Source organism: Lagopus muta, chromosome 5 (genome assembly GCF_023343835.1).
Source record: "Lagopus muta isolate bLagMut1 chromosome 5, bLagMut1 primary, whole genome shotgun sequence".
Taxonomy (NCBI): Eukaryota; Metazoa; Chordata; class Aves; order Galliformes; family Phasianidae; genus Lagopus; species Lagopus muta.
In genome coordinates, this window is record NC_064437.1 from 31,439,513 (window position 1) to 31,448,522 (window position 9,010).

The window sequence follows — 9,010 nt, forward strand, 5'->3', positions numbered from 1 at the left end:
CTGGTCTACAGCTGACAGCTCTGAAGGATCCCAGCTAGCCTGGCTGTTGAGATGATGGCCCCACACAGCAAGTCCATGTGCAGCAAGTCCCACAATCGTTAGGGAATGGGTGGCAGTACACATTCTGTAATTACACAGCAAGTTCTTTTGTCCTATTCTTGAGCAGGTACCAATGTTACTCTCACCCTTCTAGCACCACTCAATACCCACACCTCTGAACTGTTGTAACAAGAGTCCTTCATTTTTCTCATCAGACTCTTTGTTTTTATTTTTCTTTTTTTTTTTTTTTCCTTGTCTGCCTTCAAAAACCAACACAGCTTTTGAGATTTCTCTGCCTGCTGTGTAGAGCAATTGTCAGCTGTGTTTTGCAGGCAGACTGCAGGTTCTCCTTGCATTTATATAGCATGGCTGCAATAGCAACCAAGAGGTAGTTCAGGAGGAGGATTTTATTCCAAAGAGCTGACAGTTTAACTCAGGTTAGAAACCCAAAGCATCATCAGGCAGGGCAGGTGTGAGGCTCCAAATCACAACTGGAGCACCTCCACGTCCCAGTGTGGGCACCAGGCTTTGTGTGTAGCTTTGCCTGGTGAGCTAGCATGGAGACATCTGAGAAAAGACAACTTGCACAGCAGAGGAGATGGTGTTCATCACACCCTAGGTGTATGACACAAGGGAAGGGGTATTTATCAGCAAAACAGCAGCAGAAATAGCCAGCAATTTCAGTCTGACTGATTTTCCACAGTTGTAGATCTCATTGTGGAGGAATTCAGCTAAGGCAAGGCTTTGACACTGCAGATTGTTCTGCCCATAAAAGTCAGGTTTCTTTGCACTCACCTTGAATTATCATTTAGTAACAATTGATTTTACAAAGTAAATGGACTTTCTGAAGCAAAAGGCAAAGGTTCTTATCATTTTGTGACGCCGTATTGCAGTAAAGATATTTATTTATTGAGTGTAATTTTCTGCTATAGATATATCACCTTTGCCCTGTGTGATTTCTTGTCCCTTTCATAGACTTTGGCTCCTACATTTTCACCTTTACAATGCTGGAATAAAGAGTTCAGTTCCTGAAATGACACCAATGGTTCATTTTCAGACTCCTTTTCCCTACAGACTGCTGCATTCTAGGGGCTCAGGTGAGGAGATTTAAAGCCACGGGTGTCTTCTTACAAAAGCAGCAGAAAAATGCATAAAATAGGCAGCCTGGTATCTTTGTGGATAAAACTGTCAACAAAGCAATCACAACAGAAGAGTCAGAGATTAAGGAAAAGCCAAGGAAACACAACTTTTCTAGGGGCAGCTAGTGTTAGACAAGCACAGGCAGGTAGCAGTCAACTCCTATCACAACGTTTTGAGGTCTAAGTTCATCCTAATCCTCTTGCAAAGGAAGGAGTATTGCAGAAGAGCAGCTTCTACCTGTCCCTTTCCTTCTTCTTCAAACTCCAGGCAGTTATGAACACGAGTTCCAAGAATTTTTTCCTAAATACACAGTGAATTTATACACAATACCATGGTCTTTGGCTTTGTCATTCACCCAGTTTTGTCTGTCTTTCCCTTTGTGTGAGGGCAGATGCTTTAGGACCTCCACCATTCTTTTTTTTTAACTCATTATTTTAGTTGTGGTTTTTCCACTGTAGATCACGTGTTGCCAGGCAGCATCTTCCAGCCAAGACAGACGTAGCCACCAATGAAGAAGATAAATGACTTTCTTGTAGAAAACCACCTGAAGGAAAACCCTTAATTTATTCCTTAAGAGACTTTGTGTTTGGCAAACTTTATTTCAAGTTTGTAATTTCTAGAATTACTTTGAGAAGTCTTTTTTACCACTCTCCTAGAAAAGCCATTATTAATAACAAAAGATAAGCTTCACAAAATTAGGTTGGCATTATTTACTGTTTTATTTACTATTTATTTACTATTATTTTCTAGTTGTGAAAGACTTTGGGTGCTTTATCCAAGCATTTTTAAACCTCAGCAGTGTCTTTGAAAATGTATATTGCATAGAAGGAAATACTAGAAAAGAAGGTCTTTCTTAACTGTTTCTTTCCATTTCAAGTCACCAAGAAGACACCCAAGCCCACCTTGCCAATTGCTCTCTGGGAGTCCCTAGCCAAAGGAACAGGGAGTGATATCTGTTCCCATGAACCTTAAACATCAGTTGAATCCATGGAACAAAAGGGAAGCAGGAAAAGAGCAATGAGAGCAACACATCTTCAGCAACCCAACAGAGCTGATCAGACAACTGTGTCGTTCCTAGCAGCTGTCTCCTGGCAGAAAAAGCACACTGAATGCTTTGTTTTGTAGTGGTTTTGCCCAACAGATGAGGACATTTCATAACAGGCTGCAGGTATGTCTCAAACACACCGTTGCCAATACACTCACGGGCATTCAGCCAGAAGTGGGTTGAGACAGCAGTTGAGTGGTTCACATCAGCTCACTTCCCTAAAAAGAGCATCCAGGGGTGGTGGAGTTTGTACACCTTGTCCAGGATGGCACTGGATTGAGCGTACATCTCATGAAGGGGTGCTCCAGCAATCCACTCTCCCTTACTCTCAGTTCACCTTCAGAAAATCATTGGGGAAAAAAAAAAAGAAAAAAAAACAGCCACCAAGGCACTAAGCAGAAATGATGAGGCATATTCTGCCTGCTGAAGAGAGACCCAGAGACTTGGCTAAACAGCACCTTTCTTGCTCTTAGACTGTATATCCTGGCTTCAGCAGAGCACCTCACCCTGCTGAACCTTGCAGTGTCATGCAGCAGCCACTCTGTCCCTGTTGTCACTATAAAACAGGGAGATGGAGAGAGAAGAGAGTTCTGTTTGCTCTGCTTTGTTGAAAGACTTCGGCTTTCCCTTTGGGTTTTAGCAGGCACATAAGTAGACATCCAAGGCAAGAGGAAACAATTCAGACTGCAGTGGGCAAACACATCTGTTCTCCACCTACACAACGGTCACCTTCTCCTCAGCCTTTCTGAAGCAATTCTGTGCAACTAGCTACCTACCTGTACGTTTTCCAGCCTAGAAAGAGAACCTTCTTTTTCTCCTCATGGCCAGGTCCAACATCGTGCACAGCTGCTGGACTGCCATGGTGAGTTAGCTGGGGTCTGTCAACACTGTCAGGGAAGAGTTGGGTTTCTCAAAATGCGCTAAAACTGCAGTGATATTCGTGCTACAGCAAAGTGATGCAGTTAAAAAGAACCTACTGACATATAGGATGGAAGCAATTTCTCATTTAGCATGAAAGCTGTCTCCTGTCTAGCTTCCTGATCTGAAGGCTACCCAGGAGAACTTATGAAGTAGGTCACATGGACCTCTGCAGTTAGCTTTGTTTTTGGATGCCTGCAGCTCAAAGAACCACCTTCAGATTTGGGTTTTACTTCTTCCTCAAGTCCCACGCCAAGGGCTGGTTTGAAATCAGCAGATGCAACACCTCAAGGAAAAATAACCAACAACCAGGGAAAAAGGACTTGAAGTTATGAAGAATTAATTTGTTTTACCACTTCTTCTTTGACTGACCAGGGACACAGGGTACACGGGCACACTGAAAGGGATCACTGCCTTGGCATGGGCATGTTTCACAAGCAGAAAGCACAAAGGCTACCTGGAGACGGAGGAAGGGAGAAGTGGACATCTACTGCAAGGTGACACGTGAGCATCTCCCCTAGCTCAGCTCCAGAAGAACTGTGCAGAGCGAAAGGGAGCACCTTCTAGCATTAACTCTTCAGGCACTGAAAAATCCCTGGAGAGCTTTCAGGCTGATGGATTTCCACTGGCTCCAGAGGAAAGACTTGCTTCTCTGCACCACACCAAGGCCTCCAAGGGATGGAGAAGAACCCTGTAATTCTGGGTTATGTAAAAGAAATCTGAACCCCAAAGGCATTACCACAAAGCCAAGCCTTGGCAGGACTGCATATGCTTCATGTTTGAGAGGGCTGGAGGCACATGGCCCCAGGCACTAGTTTATGCAGCAGCACTGGATCATCAAAGCAGGGAGCGTGCTGGCAACTCGGAACATTCCCATGTGTGTAACTGACAATGCTCTAAATATTATACACAGATCTGTTATGCACAAACCCACACACAAAAAGTGATCTACAACACCTGGTGAGAATTCTCCAGCAGCAAAAGCACATGACCTCTGCAGTGCCACAGAAAACAGTCCTCAGCCACACCAGTAAGTATAAAAACCTCACTTGCACAATGATTAACCTCTCCAGGAGGGAAACAAAAGGCAATCACATGGAGTTGGATCCTGTCTGGAAAACAGAGCACAACTGTGATCATTTGTGTTCAAAGGAACTGAAGTGAAACCAGAGCCAGTACACAGAAAAAATGTTTCAGGTGAGGAGGAAAGCCAAGGGGAGAGATTAAGAGAGATCAGCTCATCAGATCTGGCAAAGCAAGGGCTGAAATGAGATGCAAGTGCTGCCTGCAAAAGTACCAGGCAGGTAGGTGACAATGTTGGAGGACGTACATAGGCTGTAAATCAGGAGAAAAAGATTAACAAATCTCTTGGCAGATATACAAGGAAGCAGCAACTTGGAAATGTTTTGAAAATCAATAGGTGGACAAAATTGTGAAAGACATTCAGGAAAGCAGGGGCTGTGGAAGACCCTTGCTATTTTCTCCTCTGCAGTGTTAGGAGGACCATGGGATCCATGTGCTGAGAACAGCACACTGTTCACCTGTCAAAGAGCCACTACGTGTTTCCAAAAGCTGAACAGTAATGCTTCACATGCATGAAATGAAACACACCTAATTAAAAGCAGGAAAGTAACAGAGTGCAGCTGACTGGTTAGAGAGCCAACCAGTTACCTGTGCATTGGCCAGAGACTTCTAGCACTAGAGGAGACAGGGATTACAGGTATGGCTGCTTGGATTTAAATTGCCAGCAAAAAATGCTGAACATTTGATTAAACTCTTTGTAGGCATGGAGGAGCCAACACTAAGAGGAATAACAGCTTGCAAGGACTGCCCAAGGCAAACTGCAGTGCAAATGAGCCAGTTTTGTTCTAGAGAGGGGATGAAACCACAGGTGCACAACCAGCTAGAAAAGCCTTGCGATCCCCTAGACAACGTGGGCAGTGATGCCTACATCAAGGCAAAGGAAGCACTGATACAGTACTTGCTGGGAAACCAGACATAGAGGATAGTTCACCCTCAAAGTGGAAGGAGTCCTACCAGAGTTAGATCTGAGGCCGGTGCTGCTCAGTCCCTTTCTAGAGCAAAAATACAAGTTAATGTAACTTCCAGTACTTGAAGGGAGCTTACAAGCAGGAGGGGGGAGATTTCTTACACAATCTAATAATGATAGGACAAAGGAGAATGGCTTTAAATTAAAAAAGGGGAAATTGAGATTAGATGTTGGAAAACAAATTCTTTGCTCAGGGTGGTGAAGCCCTGGCAGAGCTCCCAGAGAAGCTGTGGGTGCCCTATCTTTGGAGGCTTTCAGCACCAGGCTGGATGGGGCCCTAGGCAGCTTGATCTGATGGGGGCAACCAGCCCATGGCAGGGAACTGGGGCTGGATGGTCTTTAGGGTCCCTTCCAACCCGTGCTATTCTTTGATTCTCTGATAATGTAACTCCACCAGTGTTAGAATACAAAACTTTTCCTATTTTTACACATGTTTACATAACCAAAGAGATAACATTAAAATGCCTCTAACAAGAGGAAGGAATATATTATGCAGAGGATACTGTTTCCTTGAAAACCAACCACAGAACATTGATTGCTAATATTTTCTAATGCTGTTAAGACTAACTCAAAAGGAAATACTTCCGACACTTCGGAAGGTAGAAAAAAAATCACTTAAGCTCTGCTTTTCCTGTTGGTTAAAGCCAAGGGCAGCTGTCCCCTTAGGCTGTCATTAAACTCATGAAAAGATGGGCTGTTTGCCATTTGGATTCAGTCACTAGTGAATGGTCATCAGGGGACTCAATCTTCCCAGAAGAAGCTGGGGATATCAGCCCAGCAGCAGGGGGAATAGAACAGCTGCTCAGACACTCAGCATCAAAGCAATTTCTCAGGTGAGTCAGGAGGAACATGCTTTTTTTCCATCAGGCTAGCCTGAGAGAAGCTTGTGCCGTTCATTTAAAGTTAGAGATTGGGAAAGTTAAGAGACATGGGAAAGCGTGGAGATCCAGTTGGTACTGATACTGGAGACTTTCAGCAAGTTCCAAACAGTTTCAGCAGTTTTACCAACACCTGCTAGGAAAACTGAGCACACACTGATGAGATAGAAGGTCCTGGCAAGGCTGAATGACAGGCTAAGGAGAAGAAAACAGGAGGCCGAAGCAGCCACTTTGTGAAATGAGTCCTGCAGGACTGTGCCTGTCAACAGCCTGGAAAAGGGAAAACGTGACAATATGTGCTGAGGATCCAGAGTCATCCCAGAAGAGAAGGGACTGCAAAAGTGCTTTAAAAGACACAGCAAGCGTTTAAACTTAGGAGATTTGGGTTGTTCCTGGGAACAGCAAACTGCAGCATGGCAGGTAGAGGAAACTGGCAAAAAAAACCAAACCAAAAACAACCTGAGCTGATCACCACATCCCAGGAGTGAGATAGAGGTCACAGGAAGGACACACAGACACTACGACCTCACTCACTACCCATAAAGGACAGCAGAAAACAAATGAGATGCTCTTGGGAGTAGAAAACTAAGGAGAAAACAGCATTTTGCCCCTCCTGAAGCCCTTAAATACAGGCAGCAAATCCAGTTCAGTAAATATGAAGGTTACTCAGAAAGTAATACTGAGTAATACTGTAATTAGTAATTAGTAATTAGTAAATAGTAATACTGGAGGAAGGGTCACGTCACTCCCATATACAAGAAGGGGAGCAGGGAGGACCCGGGGAACTACAGGCCAGTGAGTCTCACCTCCGTGCCTGGGAAGATCATGGAACAGATCCTCCTGGACAACATGCTCGGTCACATAAAGAATGAGCATGTGATCCGAGACAGCCAGCACGGCTTCACCAAAGGAAGGTCATGCCTAACTAATCTTGTGGCCTTCTATGATGGAGTGACGGCATTGGTGGACGAAGGGAAGGCGACCAGTGTCATTTACCTGGACCTGAGCAAGGCCTTTGACATGGTCCCCCACCACATCCTCATCTCCAAATTGGAGGGAAGTGGATTTGATGGGTGGACGACCCGATGGATAAGCAATTGGTTGAAAGGCCACAGACAGAGGGTGGTGGTCAATGGCTCTATGTCCAGGTGGAGGCCGGTAACAAGTGGTGTCCCCCAAGGGTCTGTCTTGGGACCGGTGCTCTTTAACATCTTTATTAATGACATCGATGAGGGAATTGAGAGCACCCTCAGCAAGTTTGCTGACGACACCAAGCTGAGTGGTGCGGTTGATACGGTGGAAGGAAGGGATGCCATTCAGAGGGACCTCGACAGGCTGGAGGGCTGGGCTCGGGTGAACCTGATGAGGTTCAACACGGCAAAGTGCAGGGTTTTGCATTTGGGCCAGAAGAACCCCAGGCACCTGTACAGGCTGGGAGGAGTGGTCCTTGAGAGCAGCTCGGCAGAGAAGGACCTGGAGGTCCTGATGGACGAGAGACTGAATATGAGCCAGCAGTGCGCTCTGGCAGCTCAAAAGGCAAATGGAATCCTGGGCTCCATCAGGAGAGGGGTGGCCAGCAGGGACAGGGAGGTGATTGTCCCTCTCTACTCGGCTCTTGTGAGGCCCCATCTGGAGTACTGTGTCCAGGTGTGGAGCCCTCAGTACAAGAAAGACATTGAGATTTTGGAAAGGGTCCAGAGGAGGGCGACTAAGATGATCAGGGGGCTGGAGCACCTCCCCTATGAGGACAGGCTGAGGGAGTTGGGCTTGTTCAGCCTGGAGAAGAGAAGGCTGCGGGGTGACCTCATTGCAGCCTATCAATACCTGAAGGGAACCTACACCCAGGAGGGGAGTAAACTCTTCAAAAGGGCTGACAACAGCAGGACTAGGGGAAATGGATCCAAGTTGAAGGAGGGAAGATTTAGGTTGGATGTTAGGGGGAAGTTCTTTACTAGGAGAGTGGTTAGGCCCTGGAACGGGCTGCCCAGGGAGGTTGTGGATGCCCCGTCCTTGGACGTGTTCAAGGCCAGGTTGGACGGGGTCCTGGGCAACCTGATCTGAATGTGTATGTTTGGTGACCCTGCTAGACAGGGGGGTTGGGACTACATGATCCTTGGGGTCCCTTCCAACCCGGGTGATTCTGTGATTCTGTGTGTAATGGAGTTGTGTTGTTCTGTTGGCCCCCGGTGTCAGAGGTGGATGTTGGTGGTACAGCAGTAGGGACTGAACCTTCCCACCAATATCCCATTCCATGCTGTTGCCATGGGACAGATGGGGTAATCTGACAGAATGGTGTCTGACATGGGAGTGCATGTGAAGCAAAGGTGTGTCACTGAATTCTTCCACGTGAAAGACGTGGCACCCATTCACATTTATCAATGCTTGCTGAATATTTACAGAAACCAACCAGTGGATGTGAGCATAGAGAGCCAGTAGGTGTGAAACACTGTGAAACAGCACGTCACCTCTGCTGATGTAGATTTTTATGAGCACAGCATGCAGGCTGCTGATGAAAATATAGAGCTGATGGTAGTGATTATGTTGAAAAATGCATGTTTTGTAGCTAAGAATTTGATCTATCAAGTAGTATTATTGTGCTCTTTGTATCTGTTGTACTTTCCATGGAAATAAATAGGAAGCATTACTTTCAGAGTGACCTACATACCTGCGTGCGCGTGTATATCTATATACAGGCACAAGATAAAACCAAGCCAAAAGTCCAAATAGCAATGACAACAACAAAAAGAACATAATGACTCCAGTACAAGGAACAAATAAACAAGAGGTGCCTCCAATCAGGGAGAAAGGAGAAGACATAAGTAGCACAGCTGGATGCAAGGAGATGAAATGTTTTCACTTCTTTCCCAATACGGATGCTCCAGGGACTCTGAGGAACTGTTGGTATTTAGGACAACACTGGAACAAGATCCGTATCACACA